We start from the raw sequence: 16,816 nt of genomic DNA, 5'->3' as shown, positions 1-16,816 counted from the left end.
GATTAACAGAAAAATTATCAACAGCAATTCTGATAGTCAATGAATCATTTGTCATTTATGATAAAACAGCAGTGGAAGACAACTCCTTGGGCTCTGGGAAACTATGATTCTCGCAGAAAGTCAGATGGATTTTGACTTTGGACTAAACTTAAACTTAATTATACGTTACGCAATTAATTAATGTATTATTTTATGGAAAAACAATCAACAATAACAATCATTAGTGTGCAATCCTGCGTTGAAAACACACTGGAATGAAATAAAAAAACAATAACCAATGGTGGATAACTGCACATGAGATTTGTTGACATGAAGAACAATATAGAATATCGCCAAACCAACAACGAACGTATCGACTAACAAGTGTGTGTGAGTCACAGCCTGATGGATCTTCTTCCTCCACTGTCGTCCATTAAAACACATCAGCGAGCCGCTCTGCTGCACCGGGTGACATGTTCCTTCATCACCACGAACACACACACTGTAGTTTATTCTGCCTCAGCCCCACACACACCGTCCTGCTGCCCCAAACACTCACTACAGCACCACATGTGGATTCGTCATTTTGTTAATCATTATAACAAAGATAACACACATTTTTTGTTCCCACGAGGTTTTGACAGCATGCCAAGAATCACTACTTCTCAAGCTGACACTGCACTGCTGCGGCAGCGTGTTTTCACCTAAGCTGTAATAATCCCATCTACAAGTCAGTTAAGATCTCCTTACTCATGAAAACGCGGCCCACAACCTCCTCAGTGTGTCGTAGTACTGACAACTGTGGGTGGGGTCAGATGCCTTAACTGCATCGACAGTATGAAAGAGATGGAAACATGGAAATTGTGTATTTTTCTCCGAACTGTGTCTGATATCAGGGTTGTGGAAAACTCTGACCTTGTCTATCACCACCCCGTCTCCACCCGTCTCTCCTCCAGAACTCGCGGTACCAGACGTACCAGCGGATGTGGAACTACATGTACTCCAAGCAGCCCAGTGTGTTCGTGAAGAGCACGGAGGAAGGCATCGCCCGCGTCCTCAACTCCAAGTACGCCTTCCTGATGGAGAGCACCATGAACGAGTACTACCGCAGCCTCAACTGCAACCTGACGCAGATCGGAGGACTGCTGGACACCAAAGGATACGGCATCGGCATGCCTCTGGGTGAGTGCAGAAGCAGCCCGGGTATGATAGCCAAAGCATGTATTCTGCAACATATAATGAAATTTTGGAAGTTTGAAAATGAAAAGAAAGGCTTGGAGGTCAGAAGTCAAAAATCAGCAACAGTGTCACACAAGGCTGCTTCAAGAGCTGGTGATGACTGGTGAAACATTTAGCTCTATGGTCTGTTGTTATTTTATCTAAATTATTCTAATTCCTGTAGAAAGAGTTTTCTACAGTGTTGGAGCAATATGATATTTTGTATAGTATCCATGTCTTGGATAGGTCTAGACGGCTTTATTCATCCCAGGCATGAAAACAATGCAGGTTCCAGATAATACTTAAGAGGCGTGGTGTACCGGAGAGTCGTAGGCACACAGACGCCTGCTGCTCAGTCGAGGTGCTGTATGTTTGGAATGGGTATAAAGCTGGTACTTCAAATCACAAAGCTGCAAAGACTATTGGTCTTTTCCAGACCAGGCTGTACAAAAGATGGTTGGCAGTTCTCCCCTCCACTCAGACATCGACATCGTTCCTACACCTGGCTGTCATTTGGTCTTTGCTTCACATTTTCAAACTAGGAAAAACATGGAAACCTATCAGACTATCCTATCACTGTTGGGTGTGCTCTGTTGCAGCTTTAACAGCACCCAGCAGCGATGCCACTGCGGCCCACTTCTGCATCACTGCAGCAAGTTAAACGACTGGAGCTCAGCTAAGACAAGCTTATTAGTTGTGTTTGTGTGACAGCCAGGGAGTCACATGCTCATCTAATCCTTCACTGATTGGTCCAGTATTTATCTGACTGGCCTGGATCGATTCTCAGCTGATGTTTTCCAGACTTAAAATAGAAAATAGTAATAGCTTACACATATTCTCTTAATGCCGAGAGTTAGATAAGAGGACTGATGCCGCTCTCGTGTCTGTCCGTTAAGTGTGAAGCAACCACCAGCAGCCGGCTAACTTAGCTTAGCACAAAGACTGGAAACGGGGGGAAACAGCTAGCCTGTCTCTGTCCAAAGGTATCAAAATCCAACTACCAGCACCTCTACAGCTCATTGATTAACGTGCTATTTTTCGTTAGTGTAAAAACAACAGTTTGCCATTTTACAGTGGGTTGTCAGAGTTAAACAGTGCAAACGTTGGCTAGAATTTAGAATGGCCAATAAGATTGCAGGTTCTGCCACCAGACGGATGTTTCAATTCCTCCTGGAAACAGAGAAAAAGCACAAACCTGCCTTTGTGTGTATACTTTCTACTTTGTTTATGTGAAGTGTAATTGTGTCTAGTCTTCTGTCACGTCATACGTTGTTTGTAATATACTGAGGCTGCGTCACGTTTTGTCCGGCACCTTGTGTGTCGGCTCCGTTTTAGCAGTTAACCAGGTCGTATGCTCTGTGCAGCTGCTGTTCTTGGCTAATTAAATCCATCCTCATTCCAATTTAGCTTTGGTCTGCTTTCGCCGGTGTCTGGCCTCACCTCATCATCTGCCTCAGACTTGTTTCTGGTGATAAGTGTTAGTGCATAGATTAGCATAGTTAATGGAGGAAGGAGGAACAGATGTGGAGAGAGGAGAGGGAACAGCGGGAAGACGGAGACAGAAAAAAAGACGAGGAGTTTTTGGGAGGCCGGCCTGCCAGTCAACCTGCCTGTTAAGTGCTGAAAATAAAAGCAGCAGAAGCACCCGGGTGCCCCTGGTAGACGTCGTCTCCCATGCTAACTGCGCTGACTGACAGTGAGCGATTAGCATCAGCTTAAAAAGGAGAACTTGGAGTTGCTTTTCAAAGTAGTAATGAATATATGAATTTGTAAAGGGCAGTTACAAACGACGTATTTTGTGATTTAATTTGTAGAATTCGTTGGTGTTAAGCTTTTGCTCCCTGACTTTAGACTTTAAGGCAATGCCTCTTCCCAGGCAACACAAGTACCCGTCGTAAAACAGCGCCACGCCTGCGGAGAAGCACTCACTGCAGGACAAAGTCGGGGAACGAAAGTCACTTGCTGTCGTTCCTTAACCAGCAAGCTTCATGGGGAGGTATGAAATGAATGAGTCTAGTTAAAACAGGTAATCGGACACACGCAACCGCAAATATGAAGCAAACACACCAACATACATTATTAAACTTTCAGCAAGGAAAAATTATGAGAGAGATGACAGTTAAGAGCTAGAGAGAGAAGCATCACCAGAATGAGACGGTGAGAGTGACGTAACAAACACTGGTGACTGCTGTACTGCCGGGGGAATCAGATCATTTAAGTAAAAAAGCAGCAATACTGCAATATAAAGACTCTCCATTACAAGTAAAATGTACAAGTATGCTCAACAAAATGCACTTATAGTATCAAAAGTAAAAGTATCTTTAAAAGAATCAGGTTTATTGCCAAGTAGGTTTTCACATACAAGAAATTTACCATGAAATTTTTGTAGAAGTAGAAATTTCCTTAAAAAAAATCAAGAGACAAGGGAGGAGAGAGAGAAAGCTGCGTAAAGGACAACAAGAGTCTGAGATCTTGGTAGAAGAATCAGGAAAATCTGAATCGATCCATTTCCATCATACCTGAAGCTCATCACACGAGGTATTTGCCTTCAAAGAGAAGAGTTCTGTTTCCAAAGAAAGGCGTGTATCAATTCAGTTCAGACCGAAAAGAAAAGGAAGTCAGGATGTGACAAATGAATCATTCGATATCTCTAAAATATGGAGTATCTAACCAGTAAAAGTGTCATCATTTTGTCAAAGACTTGAAAAACACCCGCGCACTTCCTGCTGTCTGTCATTTTGTGAAAGTCAGTGTCACTTTTTAATGGAATAAGAAAGAAGATGAATGTGCGAGAGTGGCAGGCAGGAAGTGAGGACGAGGTGAGGATGAAACCTTGATAATTTACAGCTGTAGTGGACAAAATATTAATGACAGGTACCAATATATAATAATATAATATAGACTCTTGAGCTGAATCATCTTCCTGTAATTCACAACTGCTTTGTTACAGTGTTTCTTAGAATATTGATCCTGAACTAAATCAGATCTCAGACTCTTCACAGGTGGGTCCTGACTTTGGTATCTTGATATGTAAAGAATGATTTGCTGTTATTAAAAATGCTCCTGCTGTACTGTGACTAGCAACAGTATGTGTGTGTGATGTCAACCCTGTCTGCTAGAAATTGAATTTATACTGCAAATTATTATTATTACCATTTACTTTTTGTTATAAAAACAAAATTGCTGCGTGGCTTATGTTCCCTAGCAATGTTTTATTCTAGTGAAGGACGTGCAACCTTTCTGTACCAGACACAACTCGCAGGGAAAACCAGTCACCAGAACCAATGTTCTCATTCACAGAGGTCTATTTTTGGTTTTAAATGTAGCAGAACACAGAGCTCAGGTGCAAAATGAGATTCACAACAGCAGCGGGCATGTTTGATTCTTATAAAAGATGCAGCTGCCGCTTCGCCTCTTTCTCTGCTCTCTTAACATCTCTCACTTTATCAGCATGTGTTCCCTGGGAGGAAAATGTCAATATAAAAACCCACAGAGCGGTAAAGACCACGCTGCGCCTTTTAGTGCGGCTCAACACACGTTTAACAAAGGAGAGGTGAGCCGCTGAACTGAACTTTACTTTACAATAAAGACACTGTCACGCACACATTCAGCTCTTGTATTCAGCGTGTTTCTTTTTTGGTTACAACAGCTAAGCGATCTGCAGGCCTGCCTTGGCATGTTAGAAAGATATTTTAGTTAAATATTAATAAATATAAAATCCAGACTCTTCTTACAGTTTAACTTTCTCACATCATGGGTCGTTTCCCCTCAACAGCACTTCTCTAGAAATCTATGGTTCATTTTTAAACTTTAAGTTTTGATCAACACGTCATATCAAATGTCCAGATGACAGGGAACTTATTCATTGGACAGTTTTGGTGATGTCATCTTGCATCATCAGCGATACACACATAAACAGACCCATGAGGGGAAGTGAACAGAGAAGGACACCAGCTACACACTCGTCTGTTGTCACTCCCATTTTTATTTATTTCATTTTGAAGTATCGCATTAGAAAAGGCTGATGTAAACGGCAAAATTTGGGAAAAATACGTTTTTACGCTCGCTTGAGGTGGTTTTTTGCCTTTTTCATTAAAAAGGGTTAATATGCTTAATGGGAGGTGGAAACACGTCTTCCGAATAAGTTCTGACGTAGCGGACATTTAACTCACACGACCGATCAGCTGTTTCAGCTCCGAGAGGAGAAGAAGAAGCTGTTGTCGCTGTCGGCGCCGTCCCAGATATTGCCATAACGCCAGAAAACATGGCTGGTAGTAGCAACAGGTACGCGTGGACCGATGAGGAGAAGTTATTCCTCTCTTCTTCTCTTTGAGGTTCACTGGCGGGTGGCAAACAGCTGGTTTTGTTTCCGGTTCATGACCTCCACTTCCTATACTCTGTTTATTACAGCCGTGCGTAACGTAACCTACACCGCCAACTTCTGACGAAACTACGCTGTAGCCGAGTTTATTGGCTCCAAACCAGTCAATGGAAGCATTTTCTTTTTTCTTTGTCTTTTTTGCGACATTTCAAAAGTTCGCTTCAAATTCACTTGACGATTAGATGGAAACACGACTACTGTCTGATTGATCACATGCTGACCCGCAAACGTGTTACCATGGTTACTAAATGATTTGCATAAGGCTTTTGAATTCATGTTAAAATCACACCTACTATCTGCTACTGACCAACAAACTCCGGTTGCTGCGTTTTCTTTCGGACCACAAACAAGCTGCACCAGTCGAACCCTGGTGTGGATTCAACAACCGCACCAAGACCACTCGAAAAGGAGAGCTTTTGTTTGCTTCCAAGCGGACTCTGGTTTGGTTCATTTGTGGCCTGAAAGCACTAAACTACTATTTATTACCATTTGCAGAATTAAAACAAGTGGCTTGAGCTTGTGTCCTGGTTTGTGTGTGAGTGAAATGCAGCAACCAAACAGGAACTATCCTCCCATGATACTGTGGGGAAACGGCCCCAAACCACCACAAACATACACAAACGACCACAATTGATTGGACAGTTTTGGCGACTGTCACAAGACGTACATCCGTACATCCGTCCGTGTGCAGCGCTGACGATGCAGGATGACAGTCGTGTTCTTACAGCTATTGGTTCGTTTATCGGTCAGTGTGAACATGTTTGTTATGGACTAAATGAACCAAACTACAGGTGTGAAAGCGACCTAAGACTGCGATCACACTTGACTTCATGGCTTTCCTCCATTTTTGTTGGTGACGGTTCACTTCCACCGGCTCGTCCCTGAGCACTTACGACTGGAGAAAAAGCAGTGACGACCTATTAAAATCACTTTGAATAAATATAAAAAGGCACTTCTAACAACCTAAGCAGTCTGATTGCCTCCTGAGTCAGTGAGGTCGGGAACCAGACATTTGTACCTTAATTTATTTCATGTTTGTTTTAGTTTAGAAAATGTGCGATATGAACCTCAGACTGAGTTTCAGAGTAAGATGGTGAATGACTCAGCTCTTGTCCTTCCTCCTCAGGCTCTCCGTACAGAGATGAGATCACTCTGGGGATCTTACAGCTGCAAGAGAGCAACAGGCTGGAGATCCTGAAGAGACGCTGGTGGGAGGGAGGACAGTGTCCCAAAGAGGAGGACCACCGAGCCAAAGGTGGGTATCCCAGCACCCCTCTGTGCATCTCAGAGAGCATAGCCTTCATACTGAACAGACAAATATCAGAGTGGTATCAATCTTCTCATCTAACTCTGAGAAAGAAAGCAGATAAGCGTATTTCCCAAAATGTCAAACTATTCCTTTAACAGTCACAGATACTAAATGTTCTAAGTGAAAGCCTCTTCCTGGATTTATTGACCTGGATGGGAATTGACCCTGATGGTGAGGACAGAGACAGCAGATGCGATATCTCTGACAAAGTAAATGTCAACCTGCAGTGTGTCATTTTGTGTTTTGCTTGTTTTTCCTCCATCGCCTACATCTGAGGAAAATGAGTTGTAGGGCAGCACAGCAAAGCATGTGGGCCAGTATTTGCACAGTGTTGAGGTGATTATTGTGTGGTTAAGGTGCATGATTGGCTCTCAGAAGCCCATGGGATTCTGGGTAAATGAATGAGTCAGCCACTTGCAAAGGAAAACTTCACTAAAAGGTCCAAAAGAGAATCACGCAGTCAGTCGCAATCTGTCATTTCAGAGTCAACAAAGTCTACACACTCTGCAGGAACATGCGGATGCAGCCAGATGTTCTTTCATCTGGACACAAAGACTGTGAGGAAGCCGGGAGGTTTCTGAAGGGACGCTTTCAAGTTTCTGGGGATTTTCGGGTTTATATTCAGAAAATCAGAGCGGGGAAGCTGGGTGGAGCTAAAGTGAGATGAACAAGAGACAACGATTTAGGACACCTTTCAATCAAACATGTCTCTTCTGTCTGAAGCCATGCTAACGGCTCTGTGAGGCTTTATTGCACTAAATGCTAATGTTGGCATGCTAATGTGCTCCCAGTGGGGTGGCTGTGGCTCAGGAGGTAGAGCGGGTCGTCCACTGTTCACAGGGGGGTGGTTCGATCCCCACCTCCTCCTGTCCACATGTTTGTCTGTGTCCAAAGCGTCGAAATGTCCTGTGTACCCTGCGTGGTAGCTCGCTGCCATCGGTGTGTGAATGGGTGAATGCGTGGCAAAAACCTTGTAAAGCACTTTGGATAAAAACGCTACATAAATGCGGCCATTTACCATTACCACAATGTCAGTGCTAACATGCTGATGTTACGCAGGTATAATGTTAGTCATGTTCAGCATCTTAGTTTAGCATGCTAACATATGCTAAGTAGCACTAAACACAAAGTACAGCTGAAGCTGATGGGAACGTCATCAGTTCTGCAGGTATTTGGTCATAAACCAAAGTATTGGACACATTAAAATGTCGACCTGATGGTGGCGCTAGAGGAAAAGTCAGAGGATCTCCAAAGTCAGTAGGATTCATCCTCGGGGGAACATGAATATTTGTACATCCATCTGATAGTTAAGATATTTTAGTCAAAGTGGTCAGACAGACCCAACACTGACACGGTCTCGACATCCCTAGAGCTGCGTTGCCAGCCTGGCTAAAAACAATCAATGGGGTTTTTTCCTAATGAGTCATTTTCATTCTGTCTTGTCTCCGACTTGCTTTATGTTTCATTGGGTGAAAAATGAGACATGACACATAAAAACAGCCTCTCTGATGCAACAGAGCCGCCATCATTTCATCATCCAATATGTCTTGTTTTTCCATCTCTGCTTGTCTTTTGTCTGCGTCTGCATTGATTATGATGACTGAATTGTTCCTTTTTCCCATTATTGACCCACATGCATGTTTTTCTCCTGGTGTTTCTCACTCTAACAAGATGAGACCGTTTCTGTTCATCGACTTTCTCACTCGTGTTTTTAGGAGCCAATTATAATGGAAATGTGAGTCCTGTCTGAGTATTGATCAGCTGCTCTCTGTCATCTGTTCGTACAACTTTCTTCATTTCCAGAACAAAATTATCTGTGTGTGTGTGTGTGTGTGAACCCTGAGAAAATCAAGCCATTGACATCCCATCAAGACTAATCACATGTCTCTTTGTTGCTGCAAAGTATACAAAATGTGTGTGTGTGTGTGTGTGTTTTGTGTGTGTGTTGCTCTTCCTCTGTGCCCCCACATGTCCTTACAAAGATAGAAAGGTACTGTAAATTAAATCCTCCAAATGAAAAGCGTTTTAGTCCGTTCTCTGAAAAGATGGGTGTTGTGTAACGAGAGAGGGAGTACGTTGTGGTGCTAGCAGCTAAAATCCAGGATGTTTTGGGGATTTTCGTTTTCTTTTTTACCATTTTTGTGTTTTTTTTCCTCCTTTTCTTAGAGAGTTAACTGTGTAAAGAGACACCAAACATGAGTAGTAGCTCTTGATCAGTTATTCCCTTTCCACACTCTCATCGTTGATTTTATAATGTTTAAATCATTTATTTGCACCTAAAAAAAAAATGTTTTTTAAGTGTTGTTTTATTTTTTGATGGATGCTGGTAGACATGCATGGTTACAAACACTCTCTTCAAAATGTATAGCCTAATGCTAACTGGACATAGCTTAACATGCAATGTTGTCAAAAAGAGGTTACATCTGCCAACATCTGCTCATGGTAGAAACGTAGCATGCTAGAACTAAAGTTAGCACGTTTACTTATCGCAGTGTTTACAGCGTAGGTGGCTCTGGCTGTCAGATGGTTGGTCGGTTCACCACAGTTACTACTGGATGGACTGTCAATGCTTTGAAAATGTGTACAGACATTCACGGTCCCCTGAGGACGAATCTTAATGACTTGCCACCATAAGTATAAGTTTCACTAAATGTCTCAACAGCTATTGGATGAACTGTCATGAAACCTAGTTCAGATATTCGTGTCGGCCTCTGAATAAATAACTAAATATTAACTAAACTAAATAACATTTGTTGATCCTCTGTTGACGTTTCGTCTTTCATCAGGTCAAAATTTTCATTTGTCCAATTTGTTTCTGTTTATGACCAAATACCAGCAAAACTAATGACACTGTCACGCTAAACATACATGTTAGTATTGTCACTGTGAGCACGTTAGCATGTTACATATTAGGCGTTTTAATGAAAATAACAAAGAAAAGTATAGATTATGGCCATGTCAAGGGCAGAATGAACAAATCATACATTTAAGAATATGACTTTAATATTGTATTGAATAAATATATTGTATTATCACTCTGCTGTACATTACTGTGTGTCTGTGTGTTTCAGGTCTCGGCATGGAGAACATCGGCGGGATTTTTGTGGTCCTGATCTGCGGCCTCATTATCGCCGTCTTCGTTGCCATCATGGAGTTTGTGTGGTCGACGCGCCGCACCGCCGAGACGGACGAGGTAAACCTTCATCATCATCCTCCTCTTCCTCTCTCGTCTTCCTCCTCCTGCCCCGCCCCCGGCCTCAACCTCAGCTCAAACACCTCAGTAGGTCATCCGCCTGTGTGTCTGTGTGTGTGTGTCATTTGATGCACTGTGTATGATGCTCAGAATGTGCTTTATTCAAAAGTTCATACAAAAAGTCGCACGTTAACCTCCAGTCTGCTCGCTGACTCCATTATTAAACTCATGTTGTTTTTTGTCTTTAGCTTCCTTCAAAACCACAGAACTTTAAATTCTAGTTGAGTCCCAAAGTTTCCAAATATCTCAGGCTGAATTTGGGGGAAATGTGTATAAAATTAAGTACATGGGGGGGCAGCCATAAAATATATAGGTTCTTGTGTTTGAAGACTTTACAGCTCAGTGCAAGTACAATCACCTCTGTTTAAAAAACTTCTTTGAACCTGCATTAATTAAATTAGGGCAACAAGCTGCAAACGCAACTTTAATTTTGTTTTAAATTCAGTGTTTCTTGCCAAAAAGCGAATTTTGGAGCAGAAAAGAGACCGGAAGTGAAAAAACCAGCAGATATTGGGACAGAAAGTTAAGAGAGAAAGCATCAGCAGAAATTGATGGAGAAACTTATTGTTGTTGCATAGTTTTGAATTGCATTGCTGGTGAAACTCCATTCAGAAATGAATACATTAATGTTGTGTATTAAAACAAAGCAAGACTAAACTGCCCCTTTATAAGTCCAAACAAAGCATTTATTCTCAGTATTAGAACGTTCTACCTGCAGAACACCTGTTCTAAAATAAACCCATGTAAAAATGTGACAGGACTTTGACATTATATATTTAGAGTTCCTTTAGGGTTATTTCGACAGCTCTGCTGTGTATCAGTTTTGCTTTCTAGGATGTGAAAGCTCAAGATCTGAAAATCACTCAGAACGCAGGTAGAACCTTGTACTGTAGTTCCAAGGTCACAAAATGTAATCGTGGGTGGAAAAGACTGAAACCGGTGGAAAGAAAGTGCGTCGTGTTGCAGCACTTGTGCACACGCATGTGCACTAGATACAAACTAATTCACTAAAACATTGCTTCCATAGCACCACATGTACTCAAAAACTCCACGGGGTACCATTAATGTAAGAATATTTATTAGTTTGGCTTTAAAAAGAAGAAGCTGAAAGACACTTCACACAGAGGACAGAGCTGTCTTTCTCTCTCTTTCCTTGTATCTGTATTCCAGCAGTCTGCAGATACACACTTTCATTTGCTCTTCATTTATCTGCCGTTTATTTGACTTTCTGCCCCAACAGTTTGTTATAGGACAGATTCTCTCTCTCTCACACACACACACACACACACACACCCAAACGTATTTACAGATAACACTAGTTTGAGGTGGGAAGCTACAGAGCATTAACATACACACACACACAGATAAAATATAATATAATGTGTTCATGTCTCGCTCACTCACACATTCACTCCCTCTCCCCTCCATCAGACATGAATGCACACATATTTTCTCTCTCTCTCAAATTCAAGATCACAAGGCTTTATTGGCATGATCATATCCAGATACAGTATCGCCAAAGCACCGTATGAATATTAATATTGGGGAAAAAAAGGAGAAAATCAAAGCACATGTATTCACATTTAACAATTCAGAAAATGTAAGTGCTTTTAAAAGATGTACCATCTTTTTTTAAAACATGAGCACAAAGCTGGATTAGAGAGAATATATAAACATAACAGATTTTTGCTTTGTGTGTGCATATGTGTGTGATTTACCGCTGAACACAAATAACAAAATGAATAATAAGATAAGAAAAGATAAGATAGAACTTTATTTAAAGGAATCTGAGGCCTGATATAGATCTAATCAATCACTCTGTTTCCTAATGCGGTGGCAGGCAGAGACAAACCGTTCCCTACAGCAGTTTGTACTTATTAAACTGTGCTGGTTTGTGGATTTTGGGATGAACTGTTCCCGGATAGTGCACATCTGTCTCTACAGCGGTTCCTCCACACTGTTGTCACAGGTGCTGCTCTTCAGGCAGCCATGTTTTCTTCTATCTGCCTGTTTCTGTGGCAGTGCGCTCAGTCTGTAACATGTTTCTGTGTCTGCTCCCTCTCGCAGGTCTCTGTTTGTCAGGAGATGCTGACGGAGTTTCGAAACGCCGTCTCCTGTAAGAAAAGTTCTCGCTCTCGTCGTCGCCGGCCTCTGAGCAGTGCTGGGGGCGGAGTCCTGCGTCACCCGTCCCGCCTGGCTCTGGCCGCCCCGCGCCCCATACGCCTGGTCCGTGAGATGCGTCTCAGCAACGGCAAACTGTACAGTGGTGTCGGCCCGCTGACAGGCGGGTTGGCGGGGCTGGGGGGAGGTGTGGGAGGAGGCCCGATTTGGGCCCGGGGCCACAGAGGCTCCTGGAGGACCCACTGGCGCCAACGCCACCAGCACGCCGCCTCCCCCTCCTCCGGCGTCGGCCCTGGTGGCTCCCCCCGCCCCGCCGCGCAGCTTCCTGCAGGGCTGCAGCCACGTGCGGATCTGCCAGGAGTGCCGGCGGATCCAGAGCCTGCGGCCGGCCACGCTCACGCCTCCCCACCTCCTCCCCCTCCTCGTCCTCCTCTGCCTCCTCCTGCTCCCGGATCCCTCCCTCCATGGCAACGCCAGGTCACCACCACCGCCACAACCCCCACCACCACCTCCACTACCACCACGGCTCCATGTCGCTGCCCCGCCTCCCACCGCCACCTCCGCCCATCCCAGCAGACAGAGCTGACAGCGACGGGGGCGGGGGGGCAGCGAGCCCGGGGCGGGCCAATACCAGACCGGCTCCACCACCTCGGCCGCTGCCCCCCCCTAAGACACCGACACGCCCGCCGATGGACTTACTAGGGGGGCACGACTGAGCGGAGGGACGCAGTGTGGGCCATCATCAGAGGGGTCAAAGGTCATGGTTTTAAACCCTCAGTGAACTTCACTTTTTGGCCCCAAAGACACAGCTGGATCAGTCCAAACTGGCCTATCAGCGGGGGCGGATGGAAGAAAATATTTTGGTTTGGTTTTTTCATTCATAAAAACAAAGCCAGTTTGGCTCAGTGGATCATACCAGTAACCTTTTCACAGGGGTGGACGGATTAAACCACTCTGAATCAAACATTACGTTTTGGATTAAACCAGCTGAGGTCTTTAGATCGCAGGGCTGCAGAGGCTGGACAAACAGGAAGTGCCTGCCAAATGGACACCATCCTGGGGTCTTGTTTGTTGCTCCCACATTCAGTCCTCCACCTCTTGCCTCAGCCAATCATCACTCTCCGAGCCAAGTGAAGAGGACTCGGAGACACAGACAGAAAGGCTGTGTTTATCAGCACTCTGAGGTTTTACTGTTTGAACACAGACCCGGGTGTTTGTATAGAAGGAGACCTACACACACACACACACACACACACACACACACACACAGTAGCAGAAAAGCTGTAGAGTTATCATGGTCATCTGTCAATCATCTGGACGTCTCTGGAGGATGTAGCTCCGAACAACCCTGTTGCTGTTTGTGCAGACTCCTGCCGTCCTGCCGTCTGGAAACGCGACCGACCGGTGCTGTGATCTTACGAAGCAGGAACACCGACGCATCAATACTCACCTAAAGTGTACGACGCTGTGCTGGGGTAGTTCTTCCTTTCAATGCAGCATCCATTTCACTAAGTAGAGTAATAATGCACAATGAGACGTCTTAAAATGTAAAAAAAAAAAAAAAAACAGACAAAGAAAACGTTTTCTCACCAAGTTCATTATTTTCATGTAAAAAGGTGCTTAAACTATTGACTGGATCTTTGGTTTAGGTGTCTGGTTACACAATTTTAACAGTCAGCCAATCAGAAATTAGTATTTTCAGTGACTATGACATAAAACCACTTTTAGTTCCTGTTTTTAAATGAATAGATCAATATTTTGGGGCTTTTTTCGCTTTCTTTCTGAGAATTAGATGTTCAGATGGATAACAGTCCATCCGAGTGTTTAGTACGGAGCGAGAGTCAGGATGTCATTAGCCTAGCTTAGCATAAGAAAGGGTCTTATCTAATATGACCCCAGACAGGCTCCCCTAAAATTATCACACACTGTGGTTTTTACATTTCTGTTTGTGTACAGATTAAACAAACAAGATGCAACATGTTAATCGGTGAGATTTAGAGGTGTTGGATTTTCGGCAGAGACAGGCTAGCAGTTTCCCCCTGCTTCCAGTCTTTAAGCTAAGCTAGGCTAACCATGTCCTGACATGAGATTGTTTTGCATCTGAAAAACTCAGAAAGAAAGAAAATAAGCATATTTTCCAAAATGTTGAACTATTCCTTTAAAGTTTGAACTATTTGAACTGTTCACAAGCCACCAAGGAAGCATCTGCTACTTTAGTTTTTCAAAGTAAAAGTCATATATCAATCCCATGTAGCCAAAATAGCTTTGCCTAAAAGCAAGCTAAACAGATTTCACACTCATGCCAGGCTTGTGTTGAATGATTCAGCCAAATCAGCTAAATTTCTGGTCCAACTGCAGGTGGCGGCACTGGCCCAAAGCTGGAGCAACTGTTGCTAACTTAGCCTATTCCCCAACCCCAAATCTAGCCATATGTGGGCCAGAGCTCTAGCCTACATTTGAAACCACAGCGCCACAGCACAGCCGAGTGTGCTGACACTCCATTCGGATCTAAAAGTTGTTTTGTGAATCAGACGGCGACTGTCAGGGACTCTACGAAACATCTCTTCAGATGTTTTTGGGACATCAGGGGAGGGACTTCTGCATTTTCTCACAGCAGATTTAGATTTCATTTAAACCTTCCTTTGCGAGATTTATTGTTGTGTTATTTGTTGTGTGTGATCTAATTTCTATTTCTAATGTGTGAATTGGTGGCTATTGTGACAATTTAAAGGTTTAAAATGAGTACATCCTCTTAAATTATTTTGTTTTTTGTGGTGAAACCAGTTGTAGCGTACTGCTATATTATTTTGAGATTTTGGGGGGAGGGTGTTGCATTTTTTAAAAGTAAAATAATAAGGTTCACCCCTTCTCACCAATCCAGTAATTTTCATACAGTCCCTAAAAGGAGAGGAGCTACCTCAGTACAGTTGTGTATTTTTAGGTGTGTATTAAAGCTGTTTTTGGCCTGTGATCAAAGAGCAGGGTGTACATTTATTTCCAAACAGGAAGTCAGTGGAGCTCAGACATATACTGCACACACACACACACACACACACACACACACACACACTCACAGGTAAATTTGGAGGGCAAACTGCAAAAGAAAAAAACTACATTTGTGATTGTATTTCCTTCCTGCCAGCGTGTCCAATCTGAGTATAGCTTGTGTTCTTTATTTTTTTAAATTTCTTTTCTCTTTTTCATGGTAACTTTGAATCCTTGACTCTTTTAAACTAATGTCACGCCGGGATGTCGGAAGTTCAGAAGTCACCTCCAAGATCCGCACATCGAGAAATCATATCGACAGCTAAAACACTGCATAAGTGCTGATGTCAATTCCACGTTCTTTACCGTCGCCCGCCTGCAGGGTACGAACAAAACGGAGCCAAATGTAAAAATCGACTCCTGCACATTTTTTTATTGAAACACTTTGGAAACATGGTTATGTTTGAGCAGTGCCTGTTGTTTGTTTAATCATTTTACTGTCGAGATGTTTAGAAAGTGAGCCAGCAGCATCTGAGACGGAGAAATTGTTTATGAAAATGAGACACACACACACACACACTTTAAGTCACATTTTACATCATTCCTCTGTGTGTGTGTGTGTGTGTGTGTGTGTGTGTGAAGATAAAGAATGAACCCTGTTGTGCGTCTCATCATACTGTCTGTCTTTTTATTTGATTTTTCTGCTCCTCCCTCAGATCTGTACCAGCAGCGCTCAGCTCGTCAGCAGGACGCCGACGACAGATGGATATTACTCTGACGATTCTATTGTTATCATTATTATTGATATTGACGTGTGGGGTGATTGTAGGAGGGGGCCAGCCCTCTGATGTTCAATATATAGACACACGTTTGGAATAAAAAAAAACAGTCAATGTACCAAAAACACTGCTGTTTTTATTTGTCTGACCTTTGACCTTTTCTTTAAACAGTCCCAGGGTTTGTGCAGTGCGAGCTCCTGTAAAAGGTAAACAGGTGTGTCCAGGTGTTCTGGATGATCAGACGGTATGGCGGGAATCTACTGAGCGCGCTCCATTTGTCAGCATGCCCTGTCTTGCACGGAGAAGGCGGGGCTTAAACGGAGGCGGCGGGTTGGTTAAATCTCCATCAGGTGATCAGACAGGAGCAGCTGATCGGACTAGAAAAAGTCAAATATCAGGTAATTCATATTTCAGGTGTCTGCTATTGAGCCCCAAAGTGTTCGATGTTAAATAGAGATTAAAATTGAATTAATACGTTCTGTAAAGTGAGAAAATATTACAACTCAGCTGATTATCATGAGTTTTTTCTTTAATTATAGATTTTTTTTTCAAAACACAGTTTTTATTTCATAATGAATCCAAAGTCTGGACCTGCTCTGTAGCAAAAGTGCAATGAGAACTTCTGTTATGAATTGGTGCTGTATAAATAAATAAATAAATAAATAAATAAATAAATAAACTTTTATCCGGTGGTGGAAAGTAAGAACATTTACTCAAACACTGCCCTTAAGTACAAATTTGAGGTAACTGTACTTTTCTTTTCTACTTCTACTCCGCTACATCTGAGACTC

The 16,816-nt window shown here is 43.0% G+C and overlaps 1 pseudogene; it reads left to right on the top strand.

Moving 5' to 3' along the window:
* LOC122864478 overlaps nt 1–16,150 on the top strand; it is a 94,682-nt pseudogene extending 78,532 nt beyond the window's left edge.
* Nucleotides 16,151–16,816: the final 666 nt, after the last annotated feature.

This window comes from Siniperca chuatsi, linkage group LG17 (assembly GCF_020085105.1).
Source record: "Siniperca chuatsi isolate FFG_IHB_CAS linkage group LG17, ASM2008510v1, whole genome shotgun sequence".
NCBI classification, from domain to species: domain Eukaryota; kingdom Metazoa; phylum Chordata; class Actinopteri; order Centrarchiformes; family Sinipercidae; genus Siniperca; species Siniperca chuatsi.
This window is presented reverse-complemented; position numbering and strand designations above follow the sequence as displayed.